We start from the raw sequence: 14,884 nt of genomic DNA on the forward strand, positions 1-14,884 counted from the left end.
CATTACGTTTAAAAAATATTATTATTAATTAAAAAATAAATAGTTCTTTATGATTGATTATAATGACAAATCAATAACAAAAAAATATGAACTATCAACAACTAACTTGTTGAATAATGGTAAACCAATTTAGATTGGTCGAGTGGTTAGCTCACTTGTCCACTTAGTGATTAGCAGCAAATTATAGCAACTAAGTAATGTTACTAAAATATAACAAAATTATGCCACTTTTTACTAATGTCATGATTGATACAACTTCACTACTTGAAATGTTCGTAGGAGACTGGTACGTGTGGATATTCTACATAGCATACTTTTCAAAAAATAGTGAGTTGAATGAAAGAAAAAGGAAGAGAATAAAGGTGGTGAGATAAAAGAGAGTGTACATGTTGAAGGGTAGGAGACGTCGAGAGAAAGTGAATGATGAAAGTTAAGAATAAATAATTAGATTATAAGAATATTTTAGATATTTTAAGTTTTAAGTAAAATTTTAATAGAATGTGTTCATACCCTGGCCCAATAATAAAGGCCCAGAACCAAGCGAAATGCCTAATCCAAAGGGTTGGGCCTCACCCAGTACCAATCTTCGTCTTAGGAAGTCGGTACTCGTCACGACTTGCTCTAAAGAAGCCGGGAACGAGGGTTAGCTGGCAGATAAGCACTCATTTGAATGAATAACTGCCCCTAGAATCTCTCTAACCACTTCCACAAGCCATATCTTAACTTCCCTAAGATAAAAGGACGGTTAACACCCTAAAAAAGTGGCACTACTCCAACGGTGATTATTGGTTCACCACTATAAATACACTGACACTTCTCAGGTATCTCTAAGTCCCAATACTCTCTAGATCTGCTCACACCCTTGCTGACTTAAGCATTGGAGTGTCTTTGCAGGTACCACCCCCCATTCTTTCGCACGCACAAGTCGGACGGAGGGCACCGAGTTGCAGATCCACTTGAAATCCTCCTCATTCATACGTTTGGGCCAACCAACACCGTCCAGCCCATTAATCTCTGGTTACCCATCGTAACATTGGCGCCGTTGCCGGGGACCCGAGAGATCAACCAGTGATGGTGGATAGATCCCCTGAAGAGGGTCATGTAGAGTCAGATTCTGAACAAGAGAATCTGGACACCGGAAACAATGATGCAGACTTGACCCTTCACCAGGAAGCCAATGACCAACACAGGGAAGGTACCTCCGGAATAAAAAATCCAAAGGTGAATTCTTCAGAAGGGTGCGAATCAGAGAAAGAGGGACCATCCCATGCAACTGAGCTCATGGGATTAGTCCACAGTCGCCTCGAACAGTTAGAACAAGAACGGGAGCGACAAAAGGAAACTGAAAAGAACCTAAAAGAGGAGATGGAGCGACGAAAAGAGTTAGAAAGAAAACTCTTAAAGTTAGAATCCTCCCTCAAAGGTCGGAACTCCCGAGACGAACGAGAAGAACCACCACTAGGAGGAGAGGATCCTTTCAGCGAGGAGATAATGAGGGCAAAAGTTCCAAGGAACTTCAAAAGCCCCGATATGGACCTCTATGACGGAACCACGGATCCGAAGCATCACTTAAGCAATTTCAAAAGTCGGATGTACCTAGCTGATGCTTCCGACGCTACGTGATGCAAAGCTTTCCCGACCACCCTATCGAAAGCAGCGATGAAGTGGTTCGACAGCCTCCCTCCAAGGTCGGTCACCAGTTTCGAAGACCTCTCAAGGAAGTTCTTGATGAGATTCTCCATCCAGAAAGATAAAGTGAAACATGCACCAAGCCTCCTGGGAATAAAACAGGAGGTCGGAGAATCCTTACGAGCCTATATGGAAAGGTTCAATAAAGCATGTTTAGAGATTCAAGACCTACCCACCGAGGCAGTCATAATGGGATTAGTCAATGGACTCAGGGAAGGTCCCTTCTCACAGTCCATATCAAAAAGACACCCCATCTCCTTAAGTGATGTACAAGAAAGAGCTGAAAAGTACATCAACATGGAGGAAAATGCCAAGTTGAGAGACCTGAGTTGGCGACCTGGGCACCTTCCCTCAGCAAAAGAGAGGGAGAGGGAAACCAAGAAAAAGGAAGAACTCGGTCTCGATAGACCCAGAAAATATCACTCTTATACTCCTCTGAAAGTTTCTATAGTGGATGTATACAGAGAGATTTGTAACACTGAACGGTTACCACCCCCCAGACCCATTAAAAATAAAAAGGGGGGGGGGAGCCGCAGTGACTACTGTGAGTACCATAAAATATATGGTCACTCCACAAACGACTGCTACGACCTTAAAAATGTGATAGAAAAGCTGGCTAGAGAAGGTCGGCTTGACAGATATCTCATAAAGAGGTCGGACAGTCACGGCAAGAGAAAGCGAGATGATACGGATAGAAGAGACCCACCACCGCAGACTCCGGAGAGACATGTCCATATGATCTCAGGGGGATTCGCGGGAGGGGGACTTACCAAATCTTCTCGCAAAAGGCATCTCAAGAGAGTATACCAGGTCGGAGGAGAGTCATCCGACCTCCCTACTATTTCATTCACAAAAGAAGATGGGCAAGGAATAATCCCTGGACATGATGATCCAGTGGTAATAACTATGATCCTAGCAAATGCCCATCTCCACAGAACCCTAGTAGACCAAGGAAGCTCAGCGGACATCCTTTTTAAGCCCGCTTTTGATAAACTAGGGTTGGATAAGAAAGAGCTGAGAGATTACCCCGACACCTTATACGGACTAGGTGACATGCCAATAAAGCTACTGAGATTTTTGCCCCTCCACACCACTTTTGGAAAAGGGGAAAAATCAAAAACTCGGAGCATAGACTTCATAGTCATCGATGTAGGGTCAGCATATAATATTTTAGTCGGCAGAACTACCCTTAATCGACTCGGAGCGGTGGTGTCCACTCCCCACCTTTGTATGAAATTCCCGACCTCAGTGGGAATAGCAACGGTAAGGGGAGACCAGAAATTGGCAAGGAAATGCTACAATGAAAGCCTAAACCTGAGAGGAAAAGGCAGGGAAGTTCATACAATAGAGCTCGGTGGAGCGAGGGCCAGAGAGGAGCTGCGTCCACAGCCAGGAGGAAAAACCGAGGAGATACAGGTCGGCAAAGAGAAAGGAAAAAATACTCACATAGGAGCCAACCTAGGAAAAACCCTAAAACAAAGGTTGACTAAGCTCCTAAAAGATAACTCCGATCTCTTCGCCTGGAAGGCCTCCGACATGCCCGGGATAGACCCCGAGCTCATGTCCCATAAGCTCTCAGTCTACCCGGGATCCCGACCTATACAATAGAGAAGACGCAAGCTCGGCCCTGAACGAGCCCTAGTAGTAGAAGAGCAAGTACAGGCGCTCCTAGAAGCTGGCTTCATCAGAGAAGTCAAGTACCCAACATGGCTAGCCAATGTAGTGCTAGTCAAAAAACAAAATGGCAAATGGAGAATGTGTGTCGACTATACCGACCTAAATAAGGCATGTCCCAAGGATCCCTATCCGTTGCCAAGCATTGATACCCTAGTGGACTCCAGCTCGGGGTATCAATACTTATCATTCATGGACGCCTACTCGGGGTATAACCAAATCCCGATGTATGAGCCAGACCAGGAGAAGACATCATTCATCACACCCAGAGCTAATTTCTGCTACGTGGTCATGCCATTTGGACTGAAAAATGCAGGGGCCACATATCAGAGGTTGATGAATAAGGTGTTTGCCTCTCACCTAGGGAGCCTAATGGAAGTATATGTCGACGACATGCTGGTAAAGACCAAGAGAGAAGTCGACCTCTTACCTGACCTCTCACAAGTCTTTGACACCATAAGGTTGCACGGGATGAGACTAAACCCCTCAAAGTGCGCCTTCGCGGTAGAGGCAGGAAAATTCCTAGGGTTTATGCTAACACAAAGAGGGATTGAAGCTAACCCCGATAAGTGTAGAGCTATCCTAGAGATGAAAAGCCAGACTTGTTTGAGAGAGGTCCAGCAACTGAATGGCCGACTTGCAGCCCTCTCCAGATTTTTGGCAGGATCAGCACTAAAATCCCTTCCGCTGTTCTCCTTATTGAGAAAGGGATGTCAGTTCGAATGGACTCCTGAATGCGAGGAGGCGTTCCAGGAGTTCAAGAGATTCTTGAGCCAACCTCCTATTCTAACTCGACCTGTAGCTAGAGAAGACCTCGTCCTATACCTATCGGTAGCAGACAAGGCTGTTTCATCGGCCCTGATAAGAGAAGACGAGGCCGGTCAGCACCCAGTATATTTCATCAGTAAAGTTCTACAAGGCCCTGAACTAAGATACCACAAACTAGAGAAGTTTGCCTACTCCTTAGTAGTAGCCTCGCGAAGGCTACGGCCTTACTTTCAAGCTCACACAATAAGAGTCCGCACGAACCAACCCATGAAGCAAATCCTCCAAAAGACGGATGTTGCAGGGAGAATGGTTCAATAGGCAATAGAGCTCTCCGAGTTCGACTTGAGATATGAAGCTCGGACGGCGATCAAAGCCCAGTGCCTCACCGACTTCATTGCAGAATACGCGGGAGATCAAGAGGAAAAACCAACTACATGGGAACTCTATGTAGATGGATCCTCAAACAAAACAGGAAGCGGCGCAGGCATAATATTGGTGGACGAAAGAGGAACCCAGATAGAGGTTTCCCTCAAATTTGAATTCCCGGCTTCAAATAATCAGGCAGAGTACGAAGCCCTGATTGCTGGATTGAAGCTGGCGGAAGAAGTCGGTGCTATAAAGGTGATGGTATACAGCGACTCACAAGTGGTGACCTCCCAAATAAGTGGAGAATATCAGGCAAAAGACCCAAATATGAAGAAATACTTGGAAAAAATCCTAGAACATCTTGGACGCTTTGCAAAAACTGAGGTGAGACACATAACTCGGGATCTAAACAGCAGAGCAGACGCCCTATCCAAGCTAGCAAGTACCAAGCCAGGGAGAATAACAGAAGCCTGATCCAAGAAACTCTCCAGGAACCCTCCGTGGTAAAAGTAGAAGACAAACAAGAGGTCCTTGAGGTAGTCGGACTAAACCTCGGATGGATGAACCCCTTGATCGAATACATGAAGTTCGACATCCTTCCCAAGGAGGAGAAAGAGGCTAAGAAAATCCGTAGGGAAGCACAATACTACACCTTGGTGAGAAATATTCTCTACAGAAGGGGGATATCAATACCATTATTAAAGTGCGTGGCGACCTCAAGAACTACCGAGGTGTTAGAGGAGATACATAGTGGGATCTGCGGAAACCATCTCGGGGCGAGGTCATTAGCCAGGAAAGTGATCCGAGCTGGATTCTACTGGCCAACCTTGCAGAAAGATGCCACAGAATATGTGAAAAAGTGCCAACCATGTCAGATGCATGCAAATTTCCACGTGGCTCCCCCGGAGGAACTCATCAGTATCACTTCTCCAATTATAATTTCTAAAAGTATAAACAAATTATAATTTTTATATTCACAAACATTAAAATCTTTGTAATTATAAATATCTAGTAAACATAATTATAAATATTATTCCCAAAGCAAAATAAACATAATCCAAAACATAATTATAAATATTGTCTCTAAAACAAAATAAACATAATCCAAAACACTCAATTTTCATCTTCATTCTCTTGTAAGTTGGGTTGGGGGAAGTTGGATTTTGGCAAAAAAAATTATAAAAATACCCCTTGCCAAAAAAAATACTAAGCCCGGCAGGGAAGTCCGCCCCGTCTCGCCAAAGCCCGCGGTTTAAGCGGTGCGGGTTAGGCGGACTTTTGCTATTTGGCGGTCCCAATTTTCTAGCATAGCCCGCCTTTTTTGGCGGGTTACGCGGGCTGGCTCAGTGGGTTTAGGCCTGTTTGCCATCCCTATATGTATATTAGATAATGCAGCTGAGCGTACCTATTTGCAGGCTCATGCAATAATCTTTCTATGGCGGATATATATATATATATAGATAGATACATGAGAGAGAACCAGAGTTTAGAGTGATCTATGCTGAATTGCTGATATAAAGGTAGAGAGGAGTGTTGGTTTTGTGAGCAGGAGAGAGGCACAGTTCAAATAAACAAAAATAATATTAAAAAATAAAAGAATAAATTACCATTTCTATCTTCGAAAGTTGAAGACGTTGACATATCTATCTATAAAAGAAGAAAATTAGTATTTGTATCCATGAAATATGAATTTTTTGCTAACAAAACTATCCAAATTCAAAAAAATTATTTAAAATTCTCAAATTACCCTTTAATATAACCCATCTTTTACTTTTCTTACTCCACACCACTACTTTTCCAATTCCAAACCTTATCACTACCCAAACTCTTCTTCACTACCGCCCTAAACCCCAACTACCACCATCACTCAAAACGCCTCCCATGCCTCCGACAAACGTTCCAGAATTGAACTCAGAACTGAGTGCTACCACCTAATGCCCCTGCAACAAATTAATTGCCAAACTCAAATAGACCATGTGGGAATTGAACAAATTGAGCAATCCTCACCTGAGCCAAACTCTGAGAAGCAGGGGTGAGCTTGTTCTATTTCAGTCTTGTTTCGGCAAGAGAGATGCTAGCTACGGTAGTTGCTCTCAAGGTTCGGCGGAGTTAAGGTTTGGTGGAGGAGGTGCGAGACTGGTGAATGGCTGGCTGGCGGTGGTTTGGACCGAGAGAAAGAACGACTGGGACGGTGAAGGTGGCTTGGGTTCATCGCAGATGGTGGAGACAACGGTGGTTCATGGCTAGAAGTGCAGACGACGATGGTGGTAGGGCTATGAGCTTGGCAGAGAGAAAGAGAGCTCGAAGAAATGACGACTGACAAGCCTTCGCGACAGCGACGCCACGAGCTCGACCTTTGTGCAACGGCGAGGAGAAGGGTTTTGGGTTCGACAGTGAATTTGAGGCTTTGAGCTCGACCTTGACGCCAAGAGAAGAGGAACAATGAGAAGAACCTGCCACAAGCGACGACGGCGAGGAGAAGGGTTTGGCTGGAGTGCGATGGACGATAGTGGTTGCTTGTTGGAAGGCTGGGTTTCACAGGATTTAGGGTTTATTCTTTCTTTTCAAATTTGAAATTTCATTCAAATTCAGAGAGTTATACTGAGAGAGTGGTAGCATTCGTGCATTTGGTCGTTCCCCCCTTTTTTTTTAAATTTAGCCCAAAACGATGCCGTTTTGAAGGATGCTCTGAAACCAAAAACCCTTCAAAAATTGGACCGGTTCTTACAGTTCATCGATTAACCATCGATTTGGCCGGTTTCTAAATCAGTTTTTGCCAGGCAATTTTCCTCATCAAGCAGACCAGTAGATGACCGGTTCCTAGTTAACCCGATCAAACCGGTTAGTCGGATATGATTTTTTAGAACCATGGAATTATAAGCCTTCTATTTTTGTTATCATGAAAACTCACTGTCCCTTCTAAAAAGTGCATATGTTTTGGTATAGGCTTGGCTATGAAGCTATTCACATTGAAGAGGCCCAAGGTCATAGTGTAGGTATTTGAGTTTTATCTACTTGGAAAGGAATCACTTGCAAAATTTTAAAATCTCGTTCTCAAGCTGATGGTGTTGAATTTGTCAAAGGAAGATTTTCATGGACTTGTGTAGCCATGTATGCTAGTCCAATGCCAAGCAGAAGAGAAGAGGCTTGAGATTTTCTTTCTGGGTTTGCTAACTCATAAGATAAATCTTGGATAGCTATGGAGACTTTAATGTGGTTTTTCAAAGTTCAGATGTTAAAAGGGGTAACTTTGTTTAAAAAAGAGCAAATAGATTTACAGAGATGATTACAGATTGTGATCTCTTGGATTTAGGAGCTAAGGAGCTCTCCTATACATGGTTCAGACATATTTAAAATAACAGAAACATAGCCAAAAAGACTGGATAGAGTCCTCACTGCTGAATCATGGACCCTATTCTACCAGGAGGCTTATGTTGAGAATCTCTCCATATTGCAATCAGATTATTGCCTTATTATTTTGAGAAGTTAAGCACAGAACAAGTTGGTTGGGAACGAAACTTCTTGATTTCACGCAACTTGGTCTCCACATCCTTCATTCAAAAGTGTGGTTCAGAAAACTTAGAGTGAGAATCAACTGAACCCAATTAGGTGCCTTGCCAAAGTAAAGGAAGAAGCTTCAACTTTTAATAAAAAGGTTTTTGGGAATATTTAAAAAAAAAAAAGAACAGGAGTAAGATAAAAAAAATTACAACAATTCAATTAAAGATGGAAAAGGTTGATTCGTATTTTTTAAAATAATAAGAGGTAGAGCTTCAAGCAGATTACTCTAATGTTTTGTTGTAAGAAGAGATTCTTTACTCTCAAAGGTCTAGAGACCAATGGGTGTGTTTTGAAGATAAAAATACAAGATTTTTTCACATGCAAACTGTGATCTGTAGAAAACATAATAAGATTCATGGTCTTCACCTTGAAGATGGTATGTGGGTTACGGAGCAGAAGGATATGAACACTGAGGCAGACCATTTCTTTAAGGGCCTTTTTTTATAAGAATGAGGAGGTGTGACTAGATGTTATGGGACATGAAAACCTTCCTCAAATCCCACAAGAATCGTGTGATGAGTTGAATAAAGAAGTAACTAAAGAGGAGGTTAGGTGGGTTATCATGGAGATGAATTCTTTCAAAGTCCACTGAACTAATGGTTTTTAGGCTTTCTTCTTCAAAGAATATTGGAGAACGATGGGAGTTGATGTCTGGAGATGGTTCATAATGCTTTCAATAGCAAAGAGTTGGATGCATCTTTTTTTGAAGCTGTACTAGTCTTAATTCCAAAAGTGGATAACCCAACTCGTATGAAGGAGTTTATGCAATGTGTTATACAAGGTGGTGACCAAATTAATTGTCAATCATTTAAGACCTTTTCTTAAAGATTTCATTGGCCTTCTTTAGGGAGGATTTATTCCTAGAAGAAGAACTTCAACTAATATCATTGTTGCTCAAGAGACATTGCATTATATGAAGAAGACTAAGTCCAAGAAAGGGAATTCTCGCATTTAAGATTGATCTAGAGAAAGTATACAATAGAGTAAACTGGGATTTCTTAGAACAAACTCTTAATAAATTTGGTTTTCCAACCCAGACAATAAACTTATTATGTGGTGTGTTAGATCTTCATCTCCATTGATTCTTTTGAACGGGAATAGACTTGACAGTTTCCATCTTAAAAGGGGGTTACGACAAAGAGAGCCTATATCGCCGTATATTTTTGTACTTTCCATGAAACACTTGGATTGTTATATTTCTCATTTGGTAAATTCAGGTGAGTAGAGACCGATGGATATCTCTAAAGGTGGCCCAACAACATCTCACTTGATATTTGTAGATGACCTCATTCTCTTTTATAAGGCTAAGAGATCACATGTGCAGTTTATCCTGAATGCTTTGAATCTTTTCTGCAAAGCATCTGGTATGAAAGTTAATTTTGAAAAATCAAGCGTTGTGTATTCATCTAATGTTTTTAGACAATGCAAGGAGATGTTTATGGGTATATCTTATATTCATTTCACCAATTCCGTGGGTAAATACCTGGGGTTCCTCTTTGTCATGCTAGGTCATCTAGAGTTGCTTTCCAAGATGTCACATACAATATTTGTCAAAGATTAGCATCTTGGAAGGGTCAATTCCTCAACAAGGCTTCCGAATTTGTCTTTCCAAATCAGTGATTGCTTCTATTCCAATTTATAGAATGCACATGTACCTATTTCTATCGATGATATTTATGGACACAGATAATTGTGTGCGCCAATTTGTCTGGAATGATAAATCAGACACTAAAGGTCTTCAATTTCTCACTTTTGGGTAAACTGGTTTGGCAGTTTCTGTTAAAAATAAACTTGATGGTTAGAATCTAAGAATTGATAGAAACCACTGTTTAAATGGGTTATCTATATGTATTTTTATTTTAAAGCATTTATTTATTTAGGATGTGTTAAAATTTAGATGTCAAAAAGAAGTATAAATATGTACGTAATCATTTAATAAAATACACACAACAAATACATTCAATTTTTCTTCATTTTATATATTCTTCGTGAGTGTGTACCTTGTTCTTTTATTTTCTAACAAAGTGGTATCAGATCTACTTATAAAATATCTTTTTCAAAAGGAATCATCTTTTCAATACCCACAATTATCTAGGCTCATCTATGACAATTGGGTGTCCCGAATGAAAGCAATTTTTGGTGCTCAACGAGTGTGGGAGATGGTTGAGAAAGGCTATGTAGAACCAGAAAATGTGGAGAAGCTAACAAAAGCTCAGAAGGATGAATTGGAAAATAAAAAAAAAAGAAAGATCAATGTGCACTTACTATCATTCATCAAGGCTTAGATTGTAACGACCCAATTTTTATTATGTCTAGATCATACTGGAAACTGAGTGCTACCAACTTATCTTCCTAATTATTGTCTATTATTTATTATATGAGCCTGATTCGTTGTTAAAAGCGTAGTTATTTAGCGAGGTACTTTTTTTATCAAAATGTTTAGTTTAATAAACGAAATCATGCATAATCAATTCGCAAATAATAACAGATAAAACAGTTATGAACAACCACACTTAAATACATCTCAAGCAGTTAACAACATTCAGTTATCCAGCCTTTATTAGAATATAGATCTTAGTTAGAACAACTCCTAGATATAGCTAGATAATAACTATATACTTATATATACTTACAACCTCCCAGGCCCTGACTTGTTCAAGAAGTCCCTAAGCTAGCACCAGGCTAGCCTAGACTCTACACTCACCTAATCCCTCTAAACTACAAAAGCGAGGGAAAGTACGTTCTAGGTCTTCAAAATTTGAGTTAGGTGGAACATCATCAAAAAGCAGAACATCATCTACTACTTCTCTGCACGATCATACGTTGTCAAGGAGCATCTCACTAGTACTTTATTGAGTGACTACAAAACAGCAACATCGTACGAAGGACCTAGGCTAAAGTTCATAGATAAACGGGGTGTAGATGTCGGCTGGTCTCATAGTATATACATATAAGCAGATAACGGAGCTCACCCTAGACTCAAAAGACTACCTAAAGTGGAATCCTCTTTCCAAAACGGTCGTCAGCGAACTACGGATGGGTACTCATGCTTCCATCTGAAGGAGAAGAGAATGGGTAAGAACTGGGGAGTTCTTAGTAGGGTCGGGGTTATTAGTTAAGTTCATTAATTTTGTGTTGTTCAGTAGACAAATAGCAGAATACGGAGAAGCAGTGAATAGAAGATACAAATAAATAGAGAAAATAGAGAAAATAGAAAGCAAAACACAAACAGAAAAATATAAGAAAATAAAACACAGAGAATAGAATACAAACAAAGAAAGCATACATTCATACAAAAATTATAACAGAAGAAATGTCCAACCAAGTATGATGCATGTCTATCCTATGTAGGCCATGAGTTCACATGTCGGTTTACACCCTGCAGCCCGACATTACCTTGGAACTAGTCCTAGATATGGCTTTATCTCTGTAGGTGAACTTCGGCCTACAGAAATGGCACTCCTGTAAGTGAACTTCGGCTTACAGGAATAGTCTAAACATAACACAACAAATTTCTGTAGGTGAACTTCGACCTTCAGAAATGGCACATCTGTAAGTGAACTTTGGCTTACAGAAATGACGCCCCTGTAAGTGAACTTCGGCTTACGGGAATAGTAACTCTCTGTAGGTGAACTTCGGCCTACAGGAGCAACACCCTGAGATACACAATTGATATTCACTGTAGGTGAACTTTGGCCTACATGAATAATAACTCTCTGTAGGTGAACTTTAGCTTACAGGACCTCTAAGGCTAACAGAAAAGTAGCAGATGAACATACAAATATTTCTGGAGTTGCTTTAATGCAACAAATGACCTTTCAACAGGCCCTTTGCTTGTTCTCTATTCTCTTTATCATATTACTCTTTTCTCTTTGTCTCTTTACTCTACTCTGATTACTCTTTTCTCTTTGTCTCTTTACTCTGCTCTGGTTTCTCTATTTAACGTATGTGTTTATAGCTTATGTAAATTTCGGTATGAATAGTTAGCCTATCCCAAGTATAGGTTCATTAAGTCTATACTAAAACAATTTAACTTTTTATATTATACCTAACCCTAGGCGCAACTCAAATACTAACTATGTTGTTCTTAGTTTGTTCACTAATCACCATTTGTTTCTGTCATTAAAACTTTACTGACTTTTTCTTCGATTTTTATCTTTTCTTCAACTTTTTATCTTCCCTTTGTCTTTGCCTCACTAATATATTATTACCACTCCCTAAGTTTTATGAAGGAAATTATGAGATTCTACATTTAAAGTTGTCTTTCTAAAACTTTTACGAAAAATTGCTTTTTCTGTTTCTGTATTATTTTATTATTTTTAATTAAATAATATTATTTAATATTTTATTATAAAATTCTTGAAAATTAACTTACTTTTACATTTAACTTATTAAATTCACTTTTTACCATCCATAACTATTAATATTTACTTTAATCACTTTAACTTTTAATATTTACAAATTAACCCCCAAACACCTAAAGAATTACTTCCTTGCCCTTTTTAAGATAAAAAATGTGTTCTTTGTAAACTCCGTTAAATTAGTAGATAATTGGTTAAAAAATTAATTTCTAATAAAAAAATAAAAATGTGAATATTATATTAAATTAGGATAGAACTCATCAAAACAAGAATTGTGACACTAATTTCAAAGAATTTGGCCCAAGATTGGACCGAACGGGCCGAACCGATTGAACCGGTCTCGAATCGGGCCTAGCCCAAAAGGAAATTAAATGAACCCAAACCCTTCCCCCTTGCACCGCAAGGTTTGGTTTAGTGGCAACTATGTTTGCCTTGCAAGAAGGTGCACCGGGTTCAAATCCCAGCTGAAGTTGGGTGTTGTTTAAGAACACATACTACCCATGGTAGTGTGTGTGAGTGTGTTGTGTGGGTGTGTGAAACATGGGTGTACTGCCTAGGATTGGGGGCTGTCCAATCCGCATGACAAAAAAAAACCCTTCCCCCTTCCTTCCATTTTCACGTTGCAGCAAGCCTGGAAAGGGAAGAACGAAAAACACTTCCGAACCCTCGTTCCAAATTCAAATCACCGTAACTCCTCCATCTGAGTTTCGATCGCCGCACCGTTTGTGGCCACGCGACCATTGTGTCGAGCTCTACATTTTTACCGGAACAATTTCATAGGTAAGCCATTAATTACTCTCAGCCACTCTTTTCCTCCAATTTTCGAAAATATTGTAGGGGTGTTGAATTTCTTTACTATTTGATATTTTAGGATCCAATTAGCTTAAGGAAAACGTTCACTCTTACTTATGTGAAGCTTGGGTAAGGTGAGGATACCATAATTCTATTTTAATTTTACTGAATTTGAGCTTTGGGTATTAAATTGGGTATATATGTGTTCTGAATGTGTATTAGGTTGTGAATAAATTATTGGAGCTTGAAATTGTGGATATTGGAACTTGGAGGAAGCTGAACACTAGTATTTTGTTGAGGTTGTTGGGGCTGTGTTGGTTTTAATAAATTGCCTTGATCACTACGAGGAAACCGGCCAAGGTATTGTTTAGGTTTCTTACATAAGTTACATTTAATATATAATATTCTGTGAAAACTTAGGCTAGATGATCATAGGATAAGTTGAAATGTATGTGTATATTGTTGTTTAGTATCTTGTTGTTAAACATGGATTGATATGGTGCTGTTGATTAGTTGATAGTTTAGCAAATTGTTAATTATTGATTTGAGGATATAAGTATGTAATTTGTGAACTATGGTTTTGGTTGTGGGATTTGGCATGTGTATATGTAATTATTGTTGGTGTGAAGTATGACTCTCATGGTGGTTGTTGTGTTGAGGAAGAAGGACATTTGGTGTTAGAAAGTGCAAGTTGTTGTGTTGGTATCATGGGATTTGTTTTGAATGAGGAAGAGGTTTTGTAAGTTTACAAAATTTTGGTTTTGGGCCGAACTTCGGCGAGCTATAACTTGGCTTCCGGACCTTCAATTTATTTCCAACTTGTTTAAATGAAAATTTGGTTCGTGAAGTTTATGCCGTTCGAAGAACGGATGAAAAACGATTTAAAATTATTAAGTTATGTGCGTCGAAAATTTGGTTAAAAATTTGTAATTCTGCAGCTTTCTGCCTAATCAGGTTTTTGGAAAAACGTACGTCCACGCGTATGCGTGGTATGGGATTTTTGATTGTGCGTACGCGAGTAGCCCTATGCGTACGCGTAATGGATCAGCATGCATGTCCACGCGTACGCGTGACTTGAAGTATTCACCTACGTGTATGCATGACAAGGGGACGCACGCACGAGCTGCATTTTAACACTCCCACGCGTACGCGTGAGCCACGCGTACGCATTGTTTCTTTTTCAGCAAACATGATTTTTCTGAGTTTTAAACTCTATTTCAAATTTCTAAACCTCTATTTTCATTCCTTTTGTCATAAGTAATAGTAACAAACCTGATTACCAGATGAAGTTAGGAAATGGAGATGACTTGGAGGTGAAGTAAAGCTGAAAAGTGATAAATTGATTATGAAATGTTACAGATGATCATGTATGATACTTGGCTTGAAAAATCAAATGATCTGAGATATGAGATTCCCTGGGTAAAGTATCGTGGCTTGCCACCACGTGTACCAGGTAGAAAACTCGACACTCTGTTGACCCTACGACGTAAGAGTGACCGGGCACTTATAAACTCCCGGGAGTGACCTGATTACTTAGGAAATGGAGATGACTTGGAGGTGAAGTAAAGCTGAAAAGTGATAAATTGATTATGAAATGTTACAGATGATCATGTATGATACTTGGCTTGAAAAATCAAATGATCTGAGATATGAGATTCCCTGGATTCCCTGGG

General features: G+C 39.9%; 1 long non-coding RNA gene across 1 annotated transcript in view; it reads left to right on the forward strand.

Moving 5' to 3' along the window:
• Positions 5,622-14,884, forward strand: part of LOC110265771 — a 12,964-nt gene continuing 3,701 nt past the window's right edge. Inside the window, exons 1-2 of the long non-coding RNA XR_002352101.1 lie at positions 5,622-5,637; positions 10,588-10,589. This is a non-coding gene — a long non-coding RNA (uncharacterized LOC110265771). The remainder of the gene's footprint in view (positions 5,638-10,587; positions 10,590-14,884) is intronic.

Source organism: Arachis ipaensis, chromosome B08 (genome assembly GCF_000816755.2).
Source record: "Arachis ipaensis cultivar K30076 chromosome B08, Araip1.1, whole genome shotgun sequence".
NCBI classification, from domain to species: Eukaryota; Viridiplantae; Streptophyta; class Magnoliopsida; order Fabales; family Fabaceae; genus Arachis; species Arachis ipaensis.